Below are 25,209 nucleotides of genomic sequence, written 5' to 3'. Positions count from 1 at the left end.
AGTGGCACCCATCAATGTTGAACAGGTGTAAGCACGAACAACAGTTTGAATGCACACACAATTGCTTTTACAAAATTACTATCAATGCTCTCACACTAAACATACAAATTATAATAAACACACAAATTATATCAGATAATTGTTATATTAAATATTACAATACACAAATAACAGTAAACCTATAATATTTATGGGTGTCAGTGCAAGCCACAGCAATCAAGTAAAACAATATTTAGGAGATAGGTCGGTACCAATTATTTGGGATTAGGAAGTGAAAACACACAAAACACACTCACTCATCTATCATCCACATTAAGTGCTACTGTGTAACTGAATAGTGTTAACTGTGTAAATGCAATTCTGTCAAAATTTGATGTTCAACATGTGTATCAAGTAGTAGTGGCAGCAATGTATAACAGTCAATAATAGTTAGTCTACGTCATAGTCATCATGTCAAGACCAATGTTTGCCAAGCCAAATCAAATGTATGGTTGCTGAACAACTGTCAGTGTGCCAAGATATGCAAATACTTCCTCTCTCCAAAAAAAAGTATATACTGCTTAGTGATTTAACAAAGTGTGTGTGTAGACAATCTTCCTTCTACTTCAGTGTTCTAGTCTGCCATCTTCATCCTCCTTGTTCCATATAAACCAACAGAAAAAAAAAAAAAAAAAGAAATGCTCCTCACTTACTTTACCTCTTATCGACCAAAACTCCAATAATCATCAGCATCACATAATCTTAATACTTCAATAATACCTCTTACGTCGATACATATAAACCTTATCATCAATATCATTTACCTTACCTCTTGTCCACCAAAACTCCAAAAATCATCAACTTCACACAATCTCAAAACCTCAATAATACCTCTTAAATACGTCGATACATATAAACCTTATTACCAATATCATTTCACTTTCATAACAACTCTTTCCTCTAGTCAGTCTCCTCGAACAAGTACAGACAAAATCCTAGTGCAAACTTAAATTTATCATCCCATGCAATCCGAAGACACAATGTCCACACACAACCTCTGTGTAGTCCAACTGAGCCAAATCTTCTACTCATTATGAATTATAAAATACATTTTGGTTACCTTGTCCATCATAAAATAAAAGAAATGCATACCTGACCTTTAATAACCTTTAGTTTGAATAACTTTCAGTAAGTAAGTACGAGTACGGAGTGTGAATGATCATAATATTTCACAGTGTGTACACCACTTCAAGAATCATGGCAAAACAGAAGCAAACATGTGGAGTATTTCTTGTGTCGAGTGTCACTTGCTATTTCAATTGCTCATGAAGAATGCAGTGTAATAGCTGTCGATGGTCTAAACCTAGTGTTGGTATGTCATGTCGTTAGCTTCCTTCCTATTAGCATAAATTTATACAGCTTCCATAAAACCTCCAGCTCATGTGACTTCTATGAAGTTTCTTGTACTAATGTCGTTCGTCGAATTATAGTAGTTCATTTTCTTATCTTAAAAATATAAGGCACTGAGCGTAAGCAAAACATGCAATAGCGAGTAAATATACCAGTGGAGAACAGAATGTCAACAAGTGGATGCAGCACAATTCCTACAACGAGGCTCTGCCAAGCGAACAATCTATAATTAATACCATAGTGTGACCTAAACTCCATGTTCGCACACCGCATATCAGCATTTCTATATACCAAATTAAAGAGTAGTTATGACAACAAACAGAAATGTATAAACATGCAATCCATACGCAAAGCAGCAAAAATGTATCTCACGTAATAAACAGGTCATTAGCATCATATCAGCATAAGCAAATAAATGTTCATATGTAATCTTAATAAGTAAACATGAAGGCGCAAGCAGTGTAACCTACATACATAACCACATCAGCACAATTAATCAGGTGACAATTATAATTTAAATAAATAAGCACAGCAGGCACATAATAGAAAAATATGACATCAGTGAAAAAGCAGTGCAGCCAAGCGATGCATAATATACACAAGTAACAACCCTGTTCATTAATCAATCATTGTCAATATCAGTTAACACGAAGTATGAATCACGTAATCGCGAGCAGAAAATTACGTCTAAAGTACGTACCTAAGTGGAAATATGTTACCTGAAAAATAAACTCAATTAATAGTTACCTTTTTAGTTTATTAGTTTCTTCTTCGAAATTACATTCTTCCTGAAAATTTCTCGATAGCAAGTGCTCTTAACGTCGGACACACACAGAATTTACCTGAAGTTCTTAAATATTTTATACAACCGTATCCTGAAAAATACTGAACGTTAATAACATAATTTATCAAGTCACTATAGCTTTATACTGAATTTAATCAGAGAAATTAGACTGTGTATTTGTTTACGGCTGTCAGTGCATTCGCACTGAGCGCTCGATCAGCTGTAGGTACGCGTGACGTAGGAAGTAATTGTTTGCGGTCAACGACTGCTTTGTGCGGCGTGCAGACTTGACTGTTGCTTTGAGTATGTGCCGCCGCCGGAACAGGGCGCGGTATCCTTGTATTCTCTGCGTGTTTACGTGTAACTGTTAGTCTCTCAAAAGTATGTCATTCTACAAAAATTTTAACGTTCGATATATGATGTACTCCCTTAGAGCGTCGATATTTAAGAGTTTCTACTTCAACAGTGTTATCATGAACAATTTTGCGAACTCTATATGGACCGTTATAAAGCAGAAAAAATTTGCGACACAAGCTCTTTCCTTTGTGAGACAAACGGTGAGACTTAATTAACACCTTTTGACCAACTGACAAGGTTTTTAAATGACCAGGACGTTTAGCTGATTTCTCTCTTCTAGCAGCCGCAGATGCAATATTTTGCAGAGCCAGGTTCACAACTTCTGAATGCCGCAGTTTCCGTGTAGGCGGAAAAGGAACAATTTCAGAAATGCGATTTGTCGGTGCTTTATTTTTTAATATCAATATAGGCGGTAAAGAAGTTGAATCATTAGGGAGTTCGTTCAGAATGTTTTGAAAAATATGAAGATACTGATCCCAAGTTCTGTGATTCTGATGACAATAAAGTCGACACAATTTAATGATTTCCTTCATCCATCTCTCAGAAGCGTTAGATTGAGGGTGAAAAAGTGAAATGAAAATTGGTTTAATCTTACGACGCCGTAGAGTACGAAGCCAAATTTTAGAGCGAAACTGTGATCCATTATCTGATATAACCTTATCAACATGACCCACTTCTTTAAGAAAATGTTTGATGAAAGCTTTAGATACTGAACGAGCTGTTGCTTTGCGTAAAGGTGTAAAACACACATATTTTGATGTCAATTCCACTGCTACCAAAATGTAAGCAAAACCATTAGTAGAACGAACCACTGGACCGAACAAATCTACTGCAGCCATGTCCTTTAATTTCGCTGGAATGATAGGAAACGACGGTGCTCTGTGAGAAATAGTTGGCGGCTTAGCCTTTTGACATAATTTGCATTTGGCAAGAACAGATCGAATACGTTTTTCCATATTACTGAAGTAGCAATTTTCTCGTAATTTATGAAAGCATTTTCTGGGACCATAGTGTGCATAACTGAAATGTGTATACCAAATCAATTTATTAACCCACTCATCAGGAATACAAACTAACCAAAAAGAGTTGTCAACCGATTTTCGTTTAAAAAGAGCTTTCCAGATAGTTCGCAAAAACGAGGTGTGGTCAAATCGTCCAATTTAACAAAGCGTCTAAGAAAATTACAGACACCAAGGAAACTACGTACGTCACGTTTTGTGATAGGAACAGCATAATTACGAACAGCGTCTAGTTTCTCTGGATCAGGAAGAATACCTTCTGTAGAAATAATATGACCAAGAAATTTCACCTGAGAACGACCAAATTCAGATTTATTCAAGTTCACTGTAATCCTAACTCTTGCAAAAATACGTAATAATGAATCCAAAATTTTGTTGTGCTCACTCCAAGAACGTTTAGCAATAAGAATATCGTCAACATATGAAGTAATATTGTCACGAAGATAAACAGGTAAAATTTTGTTTAAACTACGAATGAATGCTACTGAAGATACAGTAAGTCCAAACGGTAATTTCCGAAACTGGTAACAGTTACCAAAGGCTAAAAAGGCAGTATACTTTCTACAATCAGGGTGGAGTTCTATTTGCCAAAAACTTGCGCGCATATCAATCGTGGATAAAACTTTAATTCCATGGAAATGTTGAAGAAGTTCATCTAAATTTTGTGGACGATCGGTTTCAGGAATGATGATATTATTTATCTGTCTGGAATCCAGAACCAAACGAATTGACACATCCCTTTTAAGAACGACGTGTAATGGGCTGGTATAAGGACTGACTGCTGGCTCAATAATGCCTTGATCTAACATGTATTGAAGTTCACTCTTAACCTTGTCTCTGTACGCCAAAGGAATAGCGTACGTTTTCCCGCGAAATGGTGTGTGTTCTTTTACTTTAACAAATATTGTAAGCCTTGTATAGTTCCTGTGTGATGACTAAATACTGTAGCATGTGAAGTCAAAATTTGGTGCAGTTCTTCTCTTGCAACGTCATCTGGCACTTCAGCTCTCTTAACCTTTTCATTGATTAATTCTTCGCTATTAATTATATCATCCATCGCGTCTTTGTATCTATTGTCGTTGTCATGAATGAACACATTGTCGTCATAATGCTCAGCGAAAACATCAGAAGTAAGAAACCTTAGACATTTTGTGTCGGGTTCAGATCTTGTTAAACACTCGAAAAATTTCAAACTTTTCGGCATTCCGGCAACAGTCAAATTCACACTTCCTTCTTTAAAGTTTAAAAATTCCTTATGTGCGTTAAGAAACTCCATACCTAATATAATTTGTGCACTGAGTAATGGAACAATAATAAAATTAGCAGAAAATTCGTATCCTTGACAAATGAAATTTAGGTTGGTCTGTTGTTTGACTTCCACACTTTTTCCAGAAATAGCGCCTCGAATTGAAGTTTTAGAAACAGGTAACACAGGAAAAGCAATAGTTCTTACACATATACGAAAAACTGATTCACTAATGACATTCAATGGGCTCCCAGAATCTAAAACTGCAGTGAACTTATTCTTACCCACACATACTTCAATAACAGGATGTAAAAATGCGTCCACGTTATTTTCCTTTTCGTCTAGCAAAATGTCTCTCATGTCTTCCAGGCGTACGTAGTGTAAAGTCGTAGTGTCATTACTTTCTGAACCGTCTATATTGCTGCCAGAAGCCGAAGCTACAAGTCATTGTCGATTGCTTGCGTCACGTCTTTGATTATTCGCGTCACTTCGCGGATCAATTTCTACGATTTGCACTTGTCTCTCTGAAGTTCTGTCACGTGGAGGATGCCAATTAGGTCCTTCCTGTCTGTTAGATGCAAATTCTTAGTTGTGTCTGTTATTAAAAATTCTATTTTCCTGTCTCTCTGCATGACTACTTCTTGTGTAATCTCGACTGCCACTTCTGAAATTGTTGTTGTATCTACTACCCTGGTTATTTCTGTAGTAAGAATTTCTATTACTGTATGAATAATTTCTGTCTTGATGATACCGATTACTGTTTCCGTATGATTGATCATTCCGGTAGGAATTTCCGTTATTATAATTGTCTGTGTAATTTCTGTTAGAACGTCTGTTATTGTCATAAGGCTGGTATCTATTGTCCTGTCTGTTACGTCTGTCATTCTCAAAATTACCCATATAACGCCCGTTCCGATCACTATCCCTTTTCTCTGAAAATCTATTGTAATTACTGTTACTGAAAAAATTACAAGAAGTCCCGTCGTCGTTGTCATAGTCAAGTTCTTGCAGCAGGGTCTTAAAAGTCTCAATATCGTCTTTACATCTTCCAGCTAAAGCAATTTGTCTTATGGATTGTGGCAGCTTAGTTAAACAAATGCGAATTAATTCAGTCGGGCTATAAGGGTTGGAAAGGAACTGATTCTTTCGAATCATGTCTTCAAAATATTCTGCTGGCGTGCGGAACTCACACTGTTTGAAATTACGCTGCATAATAAGACTATGTTTGACTCTGTCTTGCGTGTTTTCGGACCAATATGCCGATAGAAATGCATGATAAAAATCGTTTAGATTATTACAATCTCTAATAAGTGCACGCATGCGCGTCGCCGATTCATTTTCTAAATATCCACACATAAATTCCAGTTTGTGACTTAGTGGCCAATTTGGTGGAAGTGCGTACGTAAATTGATCTAACCATGAACATGGATGTATGTCGTTCTTAGAATTGCGAAAGATCTTAAATTTCCGAACAGTTAAGAAGTGTTTATAGTCAAAGTTTTCTCCTCGTGGCGACAAAGACCTACCGCTTCTGTCCCAGTCCCAATGTCGATTATTGTCAAGTTCACGCGCCTGCCGCTCTCTTGTTGCATCCCGTAAATGAAACAAATTATTTTCTTCAAACCCCTCTGCTATCTGTGATTCTAAATTTCTTCTGCTGTCTTTTCCTACGATTTCGCCTTCAATTTGTTTGACTTGCTTTCGTAATGCCTCAACTTCCCTTTTAACGCGTTCATTAAATTTTCCCTGATTTTCAACGTGTTTATTTATGTTCTGGTACTCTTCAGTTTCTGCAAATGGTAATGGAGCTGTATCATCCGAATCTCTGTCTCCATTTAAGCTAAGACTTGTCAATTTATCTGAAATCTCCTCAACTCTTTCCGATAAGTCAGCTAATTGTTCTTTCTGTTTATTTACGTCTTCCGTAAGTGTCGCGACTCGGGTTTCAGTATTAACACATTTAGTAGTTAACTGTTCATACTGTTGTGTTAGGTTATTTAATCTGTCATTTGGTACGGATTCCTCGATTCTCTCAAATATTTCTTCCTTATCGTGTGCACGTTGTAAATTTAACTCTGAAAATTTCTGTACTATCACGCGATCTCTTTCTTCCTGTTCTCTATCCTGTTCCCTTTGTCTAATCTCTACTGCAACTAATGTATTATTGTGAGAATTCAAAATCGGTTGTACTTCTTCTCTAATTTCTTTCTTTAATTCATCTTTCATGTTTTTGAAACATGTCCCTATTCATGAATCTAACCGTGTTTCCATTGTTTCCATCTCTGTTTTAATTGTTCCTATTTGTGATCCCACTGTTTTTAATTCAGATCCCAACTGTGATCCCAGTGAGTCTAACCGTGTTTCCATTGTTCCTATATCAGTTTCTAAACGTGTTACCAAAGTTCCCATCTCTGTTTTAATTGTTCCTATTTGTGATCCCAGTGAGTCTAACCGTGTTTCCATTGTTCCCATACCAGTTCTAATTGTTCCTATTGTGAGTCTAACCGTGTTTTTAATTCAGATCCAAAATTTAATATTACATCCATCAACTGCTCTATATTAACTGGTTCGAAATTCTTTTCGCCCCTAACATTTCCCGTATAACTAGCTTCCTTCGGCATAGCCGTAAAGTTATCTGTGTCTGATACTATTCCAGAGTCTTCTGTCGATAATCTCGTATACTGAAAATGTTTTGATTGTGAAAAATTTTGAATTGAGTCCGGCCTATTTTCCCGACTTATTAAATTGTTTTCAACTTCATTATTCATCATACTGTTCTCCTGTGTTGGCGAGTTCGCCATGTCAACAATTTCGTCATTCTGACTATCCATCATTTTTGCCTTTTTCATCGATCGCGTAATCATTTACAAAACTTACAAAACTCGTCACTATATGAAAATTACACACAATGACACTTTATGACCAACAATATCATTCACACGAAATGCTTCCCTCAAACACGATTAACGAACAATTGAAATCTTCATAATTGCACAAAATTGTCAAACCCGTATACAAGACAACAAAAATTAAATTCTGCAAAAAATACCATAAGAAGAATGACAATTACCAAATCTACACATGCAATATAGACTACAATTACTAAACTACAAATTACTACAACAATACTACTGTCTGCTATTTTTACAATCAGAAGACTTCCAAGGGACAATCCGAAGCAGCGGTCGCCACGTGCAAGGGGGCTTAATTATATATATATTGTGAATGCAAATACTTTTTAAATTTTTAGTAGCTGTCTGTCCGATTACGAGGTCTCGTGAACGGTTGGCCCTGACTAATATTAGTACGCAATCTGACTGCATAGAACAACAACAAAGAATGAAAGAAAATTTCCGTTAATACAATTAATTAATTAAGTCCCCAGCAACTATAAAACCTACGAAACCAAAGCACAAGTGTAACTGTTCTGTGTGTGGAAGTGTGATTCAACGTACACATCTGGCACGGTTCTTCCTCAATAAGACAAGATATTTTAAATACCATTTATACTGAAGTAATTAAAAAAATAAACAGAAATACTATAATTGCACATCGAAACCAGAAATACAGTCTAATACAAGAACACGAGCCAAATGCTTTGTTGACTGAACCTGTGACCAAGGGGCATTTTACCTTTATATATCTTGACGAAAAGTACTCTGACCATTACAATATCTCCATTCGAACAGCATCTGGTGTCTAGCCCATCAAAACATCTGCACACAACATGGCCTCAAATATTACAGGTACAAACATCCTCTCTCCAAAGCACCAACTACCACCACATCTCAACAACGACCGACTACTGCTACTTCTCAACAAGCACTGCCAGTGGAGGCGGCGAAATAATACTCTCTGGCGCAATCTCTGGCGCTGTGGCTCAGTGTAGCCACCTTTCAAAGCCCCACAAATCATTATGCCAGATTGACTTCAGAGTGTTCTAAGGAAAAATAAAACGAGTTCATGTGACTATAGTGAGTGTTACTGTCTGCGTAGTCTGTAAATGTGTGTTTGTCCGTAAGTTACGTGAAAAGGTCATCTTTGGACGTTGCCGAAGCGAAATTTGAGGTTCTTGATCTAATGAAATGATAAGGTCGTGGGGCGAAGTAACGGATTTTGTATAGAATTAAAAATTTCTCCTCGATGATTTGATAGATGGATGGTTTCTCCAAGTGTTGCCTAGTGTGTGTCTGGAGATTATAAAGGCGGGCGTTCACTCTAACCCTGAAAATCTTATTTTGAAAAGTCTGTAGTTGTTTAAAGTGCGTATCGGCAGACATCGACCACACTTCCGAAACATGCAAGATGGCCAGAGGTGTGATGGCACGTCAAAGAATCAGTTTCTTGTTGTCATAATTTTTGTCCATCACTTATGAAGACCGGGTACAATTGACAAACTATGCCACAATCCTTACAGTCTTGTAACCACACTGGTTATGTGCGACCTCTATGTCAGTCTCTTGTCTATGGTAAGACCAAGGTATTTTACTCACACCAAGCAAAGTCCCTGTGAATTGGCGGTTAGGGGGTTTGAGCTCGTTGGGAAGCAGAATTGATTGGCTCTTCTTAGAATAGATTTTCACGTTACAGACAGTGCACCACTGGGTGATTATGTCCAGATGTCTGTGGAGATGCCTTACAATGTACCTCAGGTTATGGCACCGCTTGAGTAGCATAGTGTCGTCGGAGTACAGGGCGATCTTCCCTTCCGTATGCTTGGTTACCCAGTTGGTGCAGAGAGAATCCTGCGGTACCTCAGCCAACATTGGTTTCATGCTGCTGCAAAGATTACGGCTCGTGAAGAAAACCTTATTTCTATGCGCCGTTAAGTATTTCCCCTCCTTAAGTTTTGAAGTCAGGAAACTCGTTTCTGTTTTGCCAGGTCGTATCGAAAACGTCGATGTTATACTCGTTAGTGTGTCGACCAGGCATGGGGTAGTGCATTAGTTGTCGAAGTTAACACAATAAGCCTTCCCGAATAAATCATGAACAAGCTCCAAAATAATTAGGAGCATTATTTCAACGTGAATATAATTAGTGTCATTTATTGCGTTCTTACCGGTATAAAACGGTGAAAAACTTTGTAAACGGCCATTAATACGTTATCTGAGTAACGAGAAGTACGATCTAGTGAAAGAAGCAGTAACTAATAGCATTGCAACACCGGTCGATGCGAAACTCGGCATTTCCATTAGGTACAAGCCACATCCGTCGAACCCTCTCAGAAAGGGGTTAAGTGACTTAGGTTGTTTCGCTACAACAATGGTATCTCCTTCCTAATTACTACTCTTGGCGGTAGATATTTTGAAGTCGAATTCAGTCTTCGTAACTTTTTCTCAACACCATTTCGAATTTTGACTCTAATATACCTCTTCTGTTGATGAACGTCATCTTATGCAGAAATATTTTTCTGGTTTTTTTCTTGTGTCAGTCATCTTATTAAAATGTTTGTCTCTAAAGTAAAACCATGAAAGTTGTCTGTCACAATCACAACTTTCAGTACTGATTTTCTTTCACTTATTCTGCATCGAAGACACTCTGCGAAGATTTATTCTGTACTGAACAATCGATCTCTGGAAATCTGACTTCCTTTGACATATTCGGTAGGAGTTTATGAGGGAACAATCTGGCGCTGTATTTATGGCAGCCAGTGAGAAGCGAAGGCGCCACGTGGTTGTCTGGGAACATTTAGTTTCAGTGCTCAAAGAAGGGACTCTGGCTATAAACATGGGGAGGTATGGTACGGTGATGTTATCGCTGAGAAAGATTTAATCAGAACTGGAGTTAGAGTACGCCGTTCATTCTCGGATCTCGTGCTGTAAATGTCTCCTTTTTGGTGATTCCTCTTGCAATTACTAGAGTGGTGACACGGCATTTTCAGAACTTATGCGCGCAGTTATCTGTGTTGATAAAATACGTCGTTGTTTGGTGAAATGGGAAACTTTCGAAGCACGGAGCAGAATCTGATGTACATTGTTCAGCTGAAATTACGGCATTTGAACTCATCAAATTCCTGTTTAGTGAGCTTCTTTCAGTATTATCTGATGGTTACAGAATTCTCCTTATTTAAATAGTTCACTTTTAGTGATTCACTGGAACACATGTTCCACATACGAACGTTGTGTACATCGTGGTGGCTATAGATATGATTTAAATGAAATTCCATATGTTTTCGTCCAAAGATTCTAAGGTTTATTTGTAATCCATTGCCACAACTTTTGTGACATCACATATTAATACTACCCACGGGCTTCGCGAGGTGAGCAACGGAATTGCAAGTTTCTATTACACGCCAACTAGGGTTGCACAGGTTTCGGCGGAACCAATGGTGTGCACCCGCTGAGTCACGTCTCCAGCGGCTCTGGACGTCGAGAGGCCCCTGCTACCAGCGGCTCAGCCGACTTGGGCCTGAAGCCTCTTCGCTACGACGCCATCGTTCTTGCTTACTTTAAGGAGCCTCACTCTAGTTGACACATGGCTGGAAATGACTTACATGCTTGTGGCACCCTCCATCGGTATTGCTGGAATTCAGTATGGTATTGCCCCACCCTTAGCCCTGATAAAAGCTTCCACTCTCGGAGGCATACGTTCAATCAGGTGCTGAAAGGTTTCTTGGGGAATGGAGCCCATTCTTCACGGAGTGCTGCACTGAGGGGAGGTATCGATGTCGGTCGGTGAGGCCTGGCACGAAGTCATCGTTCCAAAACATCCCAAAGGTGTTCTATAGGATTCAGGTCAGGACTCTGTGAAGGCCAGTCCATTACAGGGATGTTATTTTCGTGTAACCACTCCCCCACAGGCCGTGCATTATGAACAGGTGCTCGATCGTTTTGAAAGATGCAGTCGCCATCCGCAAATTGCTCTTCAACAGTTGGAAGCGAGAAGGTGCTTAAAACATCAATGTAGACCTGTGCTGTGATAGTGCCACGCAAAACAACAATGAGTGCAAGCCCCGTCCATGAAAAGCACGACCACACCATAACACCACCGCCTCCGAGTTTTACTGTTGGCACTACACACGCTGGCAGATGACTACACAAGGCATTCGCCTTACCCACACCCAGCCATCGGATCGCCACGTTGTGTACCGTGATTCGTCACTCCACACAATGTTTTTCCGCTGTTCAATCGTCCAATGTTTACGCTCCTTACCCCAATTGAAGCGTCGTTTGGCATTTACGGGCGTGATGTGTGTCTTATGAGCAGCCGCTCGACCATGAAATCCAGGTTTTCTCACCTCTCGCCTGTCATAGTACTTGCAGTGGATCCTGATGCAGTTTGTAATTCCTGTGTGATGGTATGTATAGATGTCTTCCTATTACACATTAGGACCCTCTTCAACTGTCGGCCTCTACGCTTTTGTGCTGCACGTGTCCCTTCACGTATCCACTTCACTATCACATCGGAAAAAGTGGATCTAGGGATGTTTAGGAGTGTGGAAATCTCGCGTACAGACGTATGACACAAGTGACACCCAATCACCTGATTACTGTCGACGTCCGAGAATCCCGCGGAGCGCTCCATTCTGCTCTCTCACGATGTCTAATGACTACTGAGGTCGCTGATATGGAGTACCTGGCAATAGGTGCAGCACAATGCACGTAATGTCGAAAAACGTATGTTTTTGGGGATGTGCGGATGCTTTTGATCACATAGTGTAGAACGTTCTTGGAGTTCAGTCGACATCCTACATATGGCCATTATCATTACGTTGCACAAAGAAGCTACTCCTGTTGTCGCCTTTTTCTGTTTCTTTAAAAATGGCGCATTTAGCTTTAACGTATGATTTCATGAGCCTAAACTTCGTACAGGGGAAGCATTGTATTCAGGACATGTTTCTGGACACTGATTTGCATGTATTCGGAAACTGAAAAGACTGGAGGTCACAACTGTAATTCAAAAGGAATAGCAACAGAACGTCACTTGTCAATGAAATGCTAGAGCAGTGCGTCCCAACCTTCCTGAGTGCCAAGAAATATTAGCTAGTATGAAAAAGCTAGAAAGAAAGGTACAAGAAAAATAATATTCACTCAACACTTTTATTTTTCAAACGAGGACAGGTAAATGATATTTAATTTTTGTAGGCATTTTATTAAACCACGAACTAGTGAGTCAAGGCCACAATTGATATTGCTTGTTTCTAAGAACCTTTTTTATTGAATGATGAAGCAATCATCAGTGGATCGCGAATGATAGCTTCAACTCCATCTCAGAAAATAAAGCTTAGTTTTTAATTTAATCGAATGGCTAGAGCCCCCCGCCGGGCAGGCCGTTCGACGGGTGCCGGTCTTTCAATTTGACGCCACTTCGGCGACCTGCAGTCGATGAGGACGATAGGACGATGAGGAGGACAGCACACCCAGTCCCTGAGTGGAGAAAATTCCCCGACCCAGCCGGAAATCGAACCCGGGCCCAGAGGATGGACAATCCGTCACGCTGACCATTCAGCTACCGGGGGCGGACAGAAAGCTCAGTATACATTTGGGACAGAGACATGCTGCCTCTGCACTATTCCTCCTCCTAGCGGCCCTTGCTTCATCCACACCGTGTACCCATGTTTAAAATCAAGCACGGTAAATAGCGTGCACTACACTTACTGGTTGTAAACCACTCGATTGTTGGCCGCCTTACTTCTAATCTGGTAGAAATTCAAAGACATCAGGTTGACAGTACTGCGTGCCTGACAACTGCCACTAATAATACTAATAATAATAATAACTATTAGCATTATTATTGTATTTATTATTATACTGTGTGGAACCTACATTCATTTCACAAGCTGTAACCTCCATCACACTGTGCCGTGCCTTAATTACAGTATTTGAGAAAAAAATTTAGTTATTGGTTACTAATGTCTTACGAAATAGTGATAATAGTGACCACCTATTAAAACGAGTTAAGTATCGTGATCGAAATGCGATATAGCATTTTAAGTTGTGCCCCTTGAAAATTACATTTTACCCCTGAGGTGTAATTACCGCAAGGTGAGAAACCACTGTGCCAGAGGGACCCAGAAAGGACGCTCTTTGCCGTATTACGGGAACGAAACGATTGTCTGCAATGTTCTTGACGAATTTCACTCGTAGACTGGGAGCGGATGTCGGCAGGGCAGTGGGGGAAGAAGAGCTACCGTTGTGTGGCAGGCCCTTTTTCATGCACCACATCTCACACGCGTACGCTCGCACACATTTCATCGTGCGTGTTTCTGCCTGCGTGCCATTGTTAGCGCCGGGGTAGCACGTATCTGTATCAAGACAATAGCCTTGTTTAATAGCGGAAGTATGACTTGCAGTACGGAGCAATTAGGTAGTGGTCGGTGCACGCTGGCGGAAGACGGATTCGCGAGAGTCCGCGGCCCTCCTTTCGACAGACATTATCGCTTCCTGCGACGTCTGCACGCCCGCGGCCACGCAGACTGACGGCCGGACCATTTGTTTTGCGGCCCGTCAGCAGGGGAACAATGAGCCCTCGTCTCAAGTGCCGAGTCCCGAACCTCGGGTCTTTCAACACTGCGTACAATAGCGCGGTAAGACAACGCACTTTTGCAACCGAGATGCCCCTTTTAACGAGAGTGCGGGAATGCAAATTCTTTTATGACCTAATTAGTACCGTAATACGCAAGAGAAGACGAACGATAAATTCCTATTGATTGCTAATTAGCGAGCCAATTAGGGAGCCCGCGGCCCGCGGCGGCGGAAGCGAAGGCAGGTGTATGGCGGCTTCCGGACACGTCGTACCTCTGGAGCGCGGCGTCAAAGCATCGATCCAGTTTCTTTGTCCTCCACGGACACAATAGAATTTCGCCGTTAAACGGTGATATCTATCTCCGCCGCGGTAATTGATCAGAACGTCCAGAGGTATACATTACGGCACACGCGGTACTGGCATCATGCAAATAGTGGCGGGACGAGATGTCAGCGGCCGCGGAGCGTTTACCGGCCGCCGCCGTCGGCAGGTGGATCACGCGTCGATAGCTGCCTCGTTACTCGTTAGCCGGTGTCGTCCTGCATCCGGCTTCCTCCGCCAGTGATAGCCCCTACAGCAGTCGGAAGCCGTGAACGACGTAACGACACACGAACAACCAATGTAAAGACGAGCCTCCAATTCTTTCAAATTACCTACACTATACGACTACTGAATTACGGCGATCGGCGCGATGGCACGTAAGTCATTACTTTGCCTCCCATACATGGCTGAAACAATGCATGAATTCAGAACAGGGAGACAATTATAGACCTATTTCTATGCCATCGGTGTTTGCTAAAGTTATCGAGAGGGTCGTATATACAAGGTTACTGGAGGATTTAAAATCACATAATTTGCTATCAAATGTACAGTTTGGTTCTAGGAATGATTTAACAACTGAAAATGCTATATTCTCTTTTCTCTGTGAGGTTTTGGACGGATTAAATAAAAGGTGGCGAACGCTAGGTGTTTTCTTTGATTTAACGAAGGCTTTTGACTGTGTTGACCACAAAATGTTACTGCAGAAGTTGGACCATTATGGAGTAAGGGGAGTAGCTTACAATTGGTTCGCCTCTTACTTTAAGAACAGAAAGCAGAAGGTAATTCTCCGTAATACTGAGAGTGGTAGTGATGTTCAGTCCCAATGGGGCACTGTTAAGTGGGGCGTGCCCCAAGGGTCGGTGCTGGGGCCACTGCTATTTCTTGTTTATATAAATGATATGCCTTCTAGTATTACAGGTGATTCAAAAATATTTCTGTTTGCTGATGACACCAGCTTGGTAGTGAAGGATCTTGTGTGTAATATGGAAACAGTATCAAATAATGTAGTTCAAGAAATAAGCATGTGGCTTGTGGAAAATAATTTGATGCTAAATCACAGTAAGACTCAGTTTTTACAGTTTCTAACTCACAATTCAACAAGAACCGATATTTTGATCAGACAGAATGGGCATATTATAAGCGAGACGGAACAGTTCAAGTTCCTAGGCTTTCGGATAGATAGTAAGCTGTTGTGGAAAGCCCATGTTCAGGATCTTGTTCAGAAACTAAATGCTGCTTTATTTACCATTAGAACAGTATCTGAAATAAGTGACAGTTCAACACGAAAAGTAGTCTACTTCGCATATTTTCATACGCTTATATCATATGGTATTATTTTTTGGGGTAATTCTTCTGATTCAAAAAGGGTATTTTTGGCTCAAAAACGGGCTGTTCGAGCTATGTGTCGTGTAAGCTCGAGAACCTCTTGTCGACCCCTATTCAATAGTCTGGGAATTCTGACATTGCCCTCACAGTATATATTTTCTTTAATGCCGTTTGTTGTTAGCAATATTAGCTTATTCCCAAGAGTTAGCAGCTTTCACTCAGTTAATACTAGGCAGAAATCAAATCTGCATGTGGAATGCTCTTCCTTGACTCTTGTGCAGAAAGGAGTGCAGTATTCTGTTGCATCCATTTTCAATAAGCTACCACAAGAACTCAATAACCTTAGCATTAGCCCAAACACTTTTAAGTCCAAACTGAAGAGTTTCCTCATGGCTCACTCCTTCTATTCTGTCGAGGAGCTCCTGGAAGAGCTGAAAAATTAAGCAAATTCCAGTGTTACATTGTTGATTTTCTTTATTTAAACTTACGAATTGTCGCCTCAATATGTTACTTATATTTCATTTTATCTGTTTCTACTATCGTGTTATAATTTCATGTATTGACTCGTTCCATGACCATGGAGACTTCTCCTTAATTTGGTCCCACGGAACAATAAATAAATAAATAAAAAATGTCGAGGAGAGGAAACGTACCTTTGTAACCGAGGTCGCTAACACTTTATGGTGGTGTTTTTGTTGTAGCTTGACACAGACTAGACAAGCCACTTTCGCGAACCGTGCAGCACGTGAGAACCACATCGAGCGCTAAGTCTGTGGTCGAAAACGCAACAGGCAGTGAACATCAAGCTAGCAAGTACCGAGTGCTCAACTCAGTATAGATTGACAAATCTAGAATCATCTTAAACAGTAACACACAATCAGTGTTGTTGTTGTTATTGCTGTCTTTGTGGTTTCACGCAGTTCTCATTGCTAGTCTATCCTGTGCAAGTCTCCTCATCACTGCTTAGCTTCCACAACTTATAATCATTCGAAACTGCTTACTATATTCGAACCTTGGTCTCCCTCTACAATTTTTACCACTCATATTTCCTTCCATTACCGAATTCACAATTCCTTGACACTTCAGAATGAGTCCCATTAACCTATCCCTTCTTTTAGACAATCTCTATTGACCTCAATGCCGACGGGACGTTAAACTTTAATCTTTCTTCCATCGTTTAGCCAAGCTGAGCTATAAATTTCTTTGCTCACAAATTCGATTCAGTTCTTGTTATTCTATTTACCCATCTCAACCTCAGCATTCTTCTGCAGAGTGTCTTGGGATGAATGGTCGATATTCAGGTATATAACAGGAACTGTCATCCGAAGTAAAAATGCCTACTAAACATGAACTTCAAAATATATATCTTAAGAGGAATGATCACCTCTTCATCTTCGATACTGTGAATTCTAACTCTGCTACTGCAAGGTCCATGCTAAACTCCTCACAAAATATGGGAAGCGAAGAACTTGCAGAAGAAAAGATTTGTTTCACAGTGTCATAGGTGAAGAAGTGAAGATAGCTCTTCAGGTATGCACTATAGAGCCCGTGTTTACGAGGTATTATTGCTTCGAATGGCCATTCCTGTCATATCCCTCAATAACGACCACTCCTGCTACGACGCCCCGTAGAGTTCCACATTGCAAAATCTCCCGTTCTCTTCCTGTCTGAACTGCTTATTGTCCGCGTTTCGCTTCCGCACAAGCCTACACATTCAGAAGAACGTCGCTAACACTTAAATTGGTATTAGAGGTTAACAAATTCTTCATCTTAACTCGGGTAAGTTCACTAATTGAGTATATTCACTTTTCGTTTTCCGTTTGCGATTTTTTCTGTGGTAAGTTCCTGTGGGACCAAACTGCTAATATCATCGGTCCCCAGGCTACACACTACTTAACCTAACTTAAACTAACTTACGCTAAGGACAACACACACACACACACACACACACACACACACAAACACACACACACACACACACACACACCCATGCCCGAGGGAGGACTCGAACCACCGAAGCGAGGAGCCGCGTGAACCGTGGCAAGACGCCCCAGACCGTGGGCCTCCGTTTGCGTCTGTGGAGATGTTTGTAAATGGTATTTGTAGGAGAGAAATAGTTAGACTACAATGGGCAGCAATTTTATATAGTGTACTACGGGAAAATCATTATGTGGTAATTGTTTTATTATTCTTTCCAATTTGTGTCGCTTATTTACGTTAATAACATTTGGTTATTACAAATAATGTTCTTAATTACACAAAGCTACTATCAGACAGTCAAATTAAAGTAATCTACATCTACATTTATACTCCGCATGCCACCCAACGGTGTGTGGCGGAGGGCACTTTACAAGTGTAGCTTTTGAACTGAAATAACGTAAAGAGAGAGATTATTTATGCTAGCTATAAAGATATATTTATTCTTGCACAAATCAGTCATTGTAAACCAAGGCTACATTGATGGTAACTGCATTTACAAAAGTGTTCAGCATCCCACCCTATAGTATTTAAACGAAAATATGACAAACTAAGACTTCAAAACAATATTACGTCCAATCTATTAAAAATGCTGAGAGAATTAAACTAAGAAATGAGATACTAGAAGCAGCAAACGAGTTACGATATTTCGGCAGAAAAATAACAAAATCTGACAGTAGTGAAGAAGACAGAAAATGCAGGCGCAGTGGTAAGAAAAACTTCTCTGAAACAGACAAATGTGTTAACATGTAACATAAATTTAAGTATTGGGAAGGTATTTGTCTGATGTACAGATTCATATGGAAGTGAAACATGTACAATATATACTAGATACAAAAGCAGAAAGTGGTGCTTTAGAACAGTGCTGAAGACTAACAGGTTGATCAAGTAGGTAATGAAGAATTATTGAATAAGCTCGAAGAGAAAAGAAATTTATGGCACAGCTGTCGTGGCTGACAAAGCTTACTAATGTAAGAGATGTCGTGGAATTAACGAAAAGAAAGGAACTTTATTAAGTAGTTATGTCAAGGAAGCGAATAGGCAGAGTCTGGCAGGTACCAGAGAGCGGCTTTCTGGGACAGAACTACACCTGACGTAAGATATCGAATGGACATCTGAGAAAGCAGCTGCACAGTAACTGTTAATGAGAGCTTCATCACCTTTTATGTAGCTGGAAAGCACCGACATGACAACAGAAGTGGGTACCAGTCAGAACGCTTTGGGAAATGTCCGGTCTTTAGGAAACCCTGCAGAAGAGTCAGGGGAAAACAGTTATTATCCTTATTTGTCTGCCTGTTAAAGAAGAAGAAGCCCTATAGAGCTTGTCTCTAGTAGCAACGAATAATTGGTGATATTTTCTATTTGACAGAATTTAAAGAGGAACAGGCACTGACTCGCACCTTACTGCTAATGCGAATAAAACTACAAACGGTAATAGTTGACATGTCTGTCAGAATATAAAGAGGAACAAGTGAATAAGTGGTGTTTCGGACTCGTCTCCCGTTGTGGGTAGGTATTTGACTGCCTATTGTCGGGACGAATGGCACGGACAGCTCTAGTTTCTCACAGAGCGAGGGAGAACACAGAAACCGAGAGATGTTGGAAAGAACCGACATACAGAACGGTAGCGTGTACTCATTCACTGGCAAAGGTGTACAGTCTCTGTGAGACGCCTCTATGGATAAGGTCGAAAAATAAATTGGTGTTAGATTAAATCCTTAAGCGTTTGCACCCTTATCCATTTTCTACAAATCTCATCGTTTTCTCTCCGTTCTAGAATCACTATGCTTAGCGCCCTAGGAGACTTTCTCCCTCTTAGTTCATTAGAGGTGACTTAGTAGAGCTCAGCCCACATTATCGTCAACGTACTGACTGCACTACGCAGGCCGTGCCTGCACACGAGGTGGTTATAGGACCAGCGCTGGGACGCGGCACACTTGACTAAAATTAGACTGGTAGACGCATCCGAGGGTATCAAGGAATTTTCATGTTAAGAATATAGGAAAACTTGGGGTAGAAATTGTAGGGGAAACGAAGGTTTGATTACTGTCAGCTGGTGTTTCTGGTCGTAGAGCGCAGAAGTTACACTTGTACGAAAACACTTTCACCAGGTAGACTTGCATGGAAAGCTGGAACAAACCAAACTCCTGACTGATCAAAATTACAACAAAAACACATTAATGATAACATCGAAGTCACTTTCCTGGGCGTTTGTTATTACTTTTATAGAATATGGACTTTGGCAACAGATTTCTACCGACAAGGGAACCTCCCCATCGCACCCCCCTCAGATTTAGTTATAAGTTGGCACAGTGGATAGGCCTTGAAAAACTGAACACAGATCAATCGAGAAAACAGGAAGAAATTATGTGGAAGTATGAAAAAAATAAGCAAAATGTACAAACTGAGTAGTCTACGCACATCATATGCAACATCAAGAAGACAGGGAGCTCACGAGCGCCGTGGTCCCGTGGTTAGCGTGAGCAGCTGCGGTGCGAGCGGTCCTTGGTTTAAGTCTTCCCGCGAGTAAAAAATTTTAATTTTTTATTTTCAGACAATTATTATCTGTCCGTTCGTTAATTGACGTCTCTGTTAACTGTAATAAGTTTAGTGTCTGTGTTTTGCGACCGCACCGCTAAACCGTGCGATTAGTAGACGAAAGGACATGCCTATCCAATGGGAACCGAAAAAGTTTGATCGCAAGGTCATAGGTCAACCGATTCCTCCACAGGAAAACACGTCTGATATATTCTACACGACACTGGTGACAGCATATGTTGTCGACCCGCCTAACTTGTACACTTGGCGAATAGGTAAAAAGATTCTTCTACCTTGCTCGATTTATGTTTTCTTGTGGATGCGATAATCACTCCCAAAAAAGTGATCGCATCGGACGGACGGACGGACAGATAATAATTGTCTGAAAATAAAAAATTAAACATTTCACTCGACGGAAGACGGAAGAACCAAGGACCTCTCGTACTGCAGCTGCTCACGCTAACCACGGGACCACGGCACTCGCGAGCTCGGTCTCTCCTTGATGTTGCATATCATATGCATAGACTACTCAGTTTGTATATTTTGCTTATGTTTTTCATACTTCCACACAACTTCTTCCTGTTTTCTCGATTGATCTGTGTTCAGTTTTTCAAGGCCTATCCATTGTGCCAACTTATAACTAAATCTGAGGGGGGTGCGATGGGGAGGTTCCTTTGTGAGGTACTCTCGTTCCTATCGCTGCCAAGACGCTTGCGACCAAAGTTTTGAGCGAAATTCCAGCAGATGTCGAGGCACCTCTCATCCGAATTAGCATAAAAGTGATTCCCGGTATACGAACACCTCCGTCTCTTCTCTTCCTAGGAGATCTTCAGAATTCGCCCTGCGCAGGTCCTTACGCTTTATTGTCCATTTCGGATTCTTCATCCTGTCAGTCGAATTAATTAGCAATAGCTTTCATTACTGTGGCGTAACAACCCGTTTCCGCACTTTAAAATCTACATACTTGCCAAAACATATTCTTTCTAAAAGGATTCCACAACATTATTTATACTTAGAGTAACTCTTGGAGTCTACAAACTTTGTATTATGTAGGACCATGAATTTTCATGGCCTCAGACTCATTTATTGTGTATTTTTCGCCAGTGCTCTGCTGAATAAACAAGTGGTGGGTATGTGTTTGATCCCTACACCCATTATAACAGATTTCGGTTCTTGTCCCATCATTGGAATAATGTATTGGCTAGTTTCACCATTGGTAAGTAACATCTTTTATCCAACATTATGAATTCCCTGAAAGTAACTGTCTATTGACGCGCAGTCAGCACGTATTCAGAAAATATAGGTGTTGCAAAACACAACGAGCTCTTTATTCGCAAGAAGTAATAAGTGCTACTGACCGGGAATCTCAAATTGATCACATATTTCTAGATTTCCAGAAGGCTTTCGACACCGTTTCCCACAAAAGACTTCTAATCAAATTGCTTGTATATGGGGTTATCATTTCGGTTGTGCTACTGGATCCGCGATATCTTCTCAGCAAGGTGACAGTACTTAGTAACCAACAGAAAATCACCCAGTAAAACGGAAGTGATATTCCGCGTTCCACAAAGAAGTGTAGAATAGGTCCTTTGCTGCTTGATGGGTTCCTTTGGTGTTCCTAATCGATATAATCGGTTTAGGAGATAATCTCAGCAGTCCTATTAGGTTGTTTGCAAACGAAGCTGTCATTAACCGTCTAATAATGTCATCAGAAGATCAAAATCAATTGCAAAATAACTTAAACACGAATTCTGAGTGGTGCGAAAAGTGGCAGTTATTTCTCAGTTATAAGAAATGTGAAGTTATCCAGAAAAGTACAAAAAGAAATCGGTTGAATTTCGATTACACGATAACTCACACAAATTTAAAGGCCGTCAATTCGACTAAATACCTAGGAATTACAATTACGGACAACTAAGTTGTAACGGTCACATCGATAATGTTATTGGTTAGGCAAACAAAAGACTACATTTTTATTGGCAGGACACTTAGAAGATGTAACAGGTCTACTAAAGATACTGCAAGAGTATCGCTGTTCTCTGTGTAACTCTTACCATATAAGACTGACAGAGATCATCGAAAAAGTTCAAATAGGGGCAGCTTGTTTTGCATATTGCGAAATAGGGGAGAGAGGGTCACGGATGTATAAGAGAGCTGGGACGGTAAACATTAAAACAAAGTTACAATGAAATGAACACCCTTAGCTGCTTACAGGCGTTGACATACGTCAACGAGGACAGATGAAAATGTGTGCCTCGACCGTGACTTGAACCCGGGATCTCCTGCTTACATGGCATACGCTCTATCCATCTTTATCGATTCCACAGACCGAACGTGAGGAGAGGGGCTAGTGCAATTGGTTAATACAAACCATAAAAAAATGCACGGAAGTATGTTTTTTAACACAAACCTACGTATTTTTAAATGGAACCCTGTTAGTTTTGTTAGCACATTTGAACTTATAAACAAATACGTAATCAGTGCCGTTTGTTGCATTGTAAAATGTTAATTACTTCCGAAGATATTGTAACCTAAAGTTGACGCTTGAGTGCCACTCCTCCGCTGTTCGATCGTGTGTATCGGTGAGCACCGAATTACGTAGGGATCCAAAGGGAACGGTGATGGACCTTAGGTACAGAAGAGACTGGAACAGCACATTACGTCCACATGCAAACACGTTTTTATTGGTGTTTTTCACTGACGCACATGTACATTACCATAAGGGGTGAGGTACACGTACACACGTGGTTTCCGTTTTCAATTACGGAGTGGAATAGAGTGTGTCCCGACATGTCAGGCCAATAGATGTTCAATGTGGTGGCCATCATTTGCTGCATACAACTGCAATCTCTGGCGTAATGAATGTCGTACACGCCGCAGTAATCTGGTGTAATGTCGCCGCAGGCTGCCACAATACGTTGTTTCATATCCTCTGGGGTTGTAGGCACATCACGGTACACATTCTCCTTTAACGTACCCCACAGAAAGAAGTCCAGAGGTGTAAGATCAGGAGAACGGGCTGGCCAATTTATGCGTCCTCCACGTCCTATGAAACGCCCGTCGAACATCCTGTCAAGGGTCAGCCTAGTGTTAATTGCGGAATGTGCAGGTGCACCATCATGCTGATACCACATACGTCGACGGGTTTCCAGTGGGACATTTTCGAGCAACGTTGGCAGATCATTGTGTAGAAACACGATGTATGTTGCAGCTGTTTGGGCCCCTGCAATGAAGTGAGGACCAATGAGGTGGTCGCCAATGATTCCGCACCATACATTTACAGTCCACGGTCGCTGTCGCTCTACCTGTCTGAGCCAGCGAGGATTGTCCACGGACCAGTAATGCATGTTCCGTAGATTCACTGCCCCGTGGTTTGTGAAACCCGCTTCATCGGTAAACAGGTAGAACTGCAACGCATTCTCTGTTAATGCCCATTGACAGAATTGCACTCGATGATTAAAGTCATCACCATGTAATTACTGATGTAGCGACACATGAAACGGGTGAAAGCGGTGACGATGCAGTATGCGCATGACACTACTTTGACTCAGTCCACCGGCTCTCGCAATGTCCCGTGTACTCATGTGTGGGTTCATGGCAACAGCATCTAACACACCAACTGCACCCGCTTCTCCTGTGACGAGCCTGTTACGGACCCGTTTGCGTGCTACGACCATACCTGTTGCATACAGTTGGCGGTAGATGTTTTGCAATGTGCGACACGTTGGATGCTCTCTGTCCGGGTACCGTTCTGCATACACCCTGCAGGCTTCAGCTGCATTTCGTCGACACTCGCCATAGATGGGTATCATCTCCGGCTTTTCAGAGTTCGAATACACCATGGTCACAGTTCCTACAACACTACACTATCACAGACGTCTGGTAACACGGTGTACTACAGTTGGTCTGCGTGCGGAGACGAATGCAGAATAACAATAGCAGCAAGCGCTACATGCGGACACTGCGACAGCTAGACCTAACCGCAACAGAGCTCTACAGCCACACTCGTAAACACGGTCTTCATCGTAAACATGTCCTTGCAGATGCTGCTCGCCGACCGCTGCCCGTGTTTGTTACAACACGCAACTGAACGTCGGAAGTTTCAAGCCTCAACTTTAGGTTACAGTATCTCCGGATGTAATTAACATTTTACAATGCGACAACCGGCACTGATTACGTATTTGTTTATATGTTCAGATGTGTTTTTCGTTGTGGCGGGATCTTTTCACAAAATTTCAGTCGCCGACCTTCAGCTCTGAATGTGAAACTATGCGGGGTGTTACAAAAAGGTACGACCAAACTTTCAGGAAACATTCCTCACACACAAATAAAGAAAAGATGTTATGTGGACATGTGTCCGGAAACGCTTAATTTCCTTGTTAGAGCTCATTTTAGTTTCGTCAGTATGTACTGTACTTCCTCGATTCACCGCCAGTTGGCCCATTTGAAGGAAGGTAATGTTGACTTCGGTGCTTGTGTTGACATGCGACTCATTGCTCTACAGTACTAGCATCAAGCACATCAGTACGTAGCATCAACAGGTTAGTGTTCATCACGAAAGTGGTTTTGCAGTCAGTGCAATGTTTACAAATGCAAAGTTGGCAGATGCCCATTTGATGTATGGATTAGCATGGGGCAATAGCCGTGGCGCGGTACGTTTGTATCGAGACAGATTTCCAGAACGAAGGTATCCCGCAGGAAGACGTTCGAAGCAGTTGATCGGCGTCTTAGGGAGCACGGAACATTCCAGCCTATGACTCGCGACTGGGGAAGACCTAGAACGACGA

This window comes from Schistocerca serialis, chromosome 1, assembly GCF_023864345.2.
Source record: "Schistocerca serialis cubense isolate TAMUIC-IGC-003099 chromosome 1, iqSchSeri2.2, whole genome shotgun sequence".
Lineage (NCBI taxonomy): Eukaryota > Metazoa > Arthropoda > Insecta > Orthoptera > Acrididae > Schistocerca > Schistocerca serialis.
Note: the sequence above shows the minus strand (reverse complement) of the source record.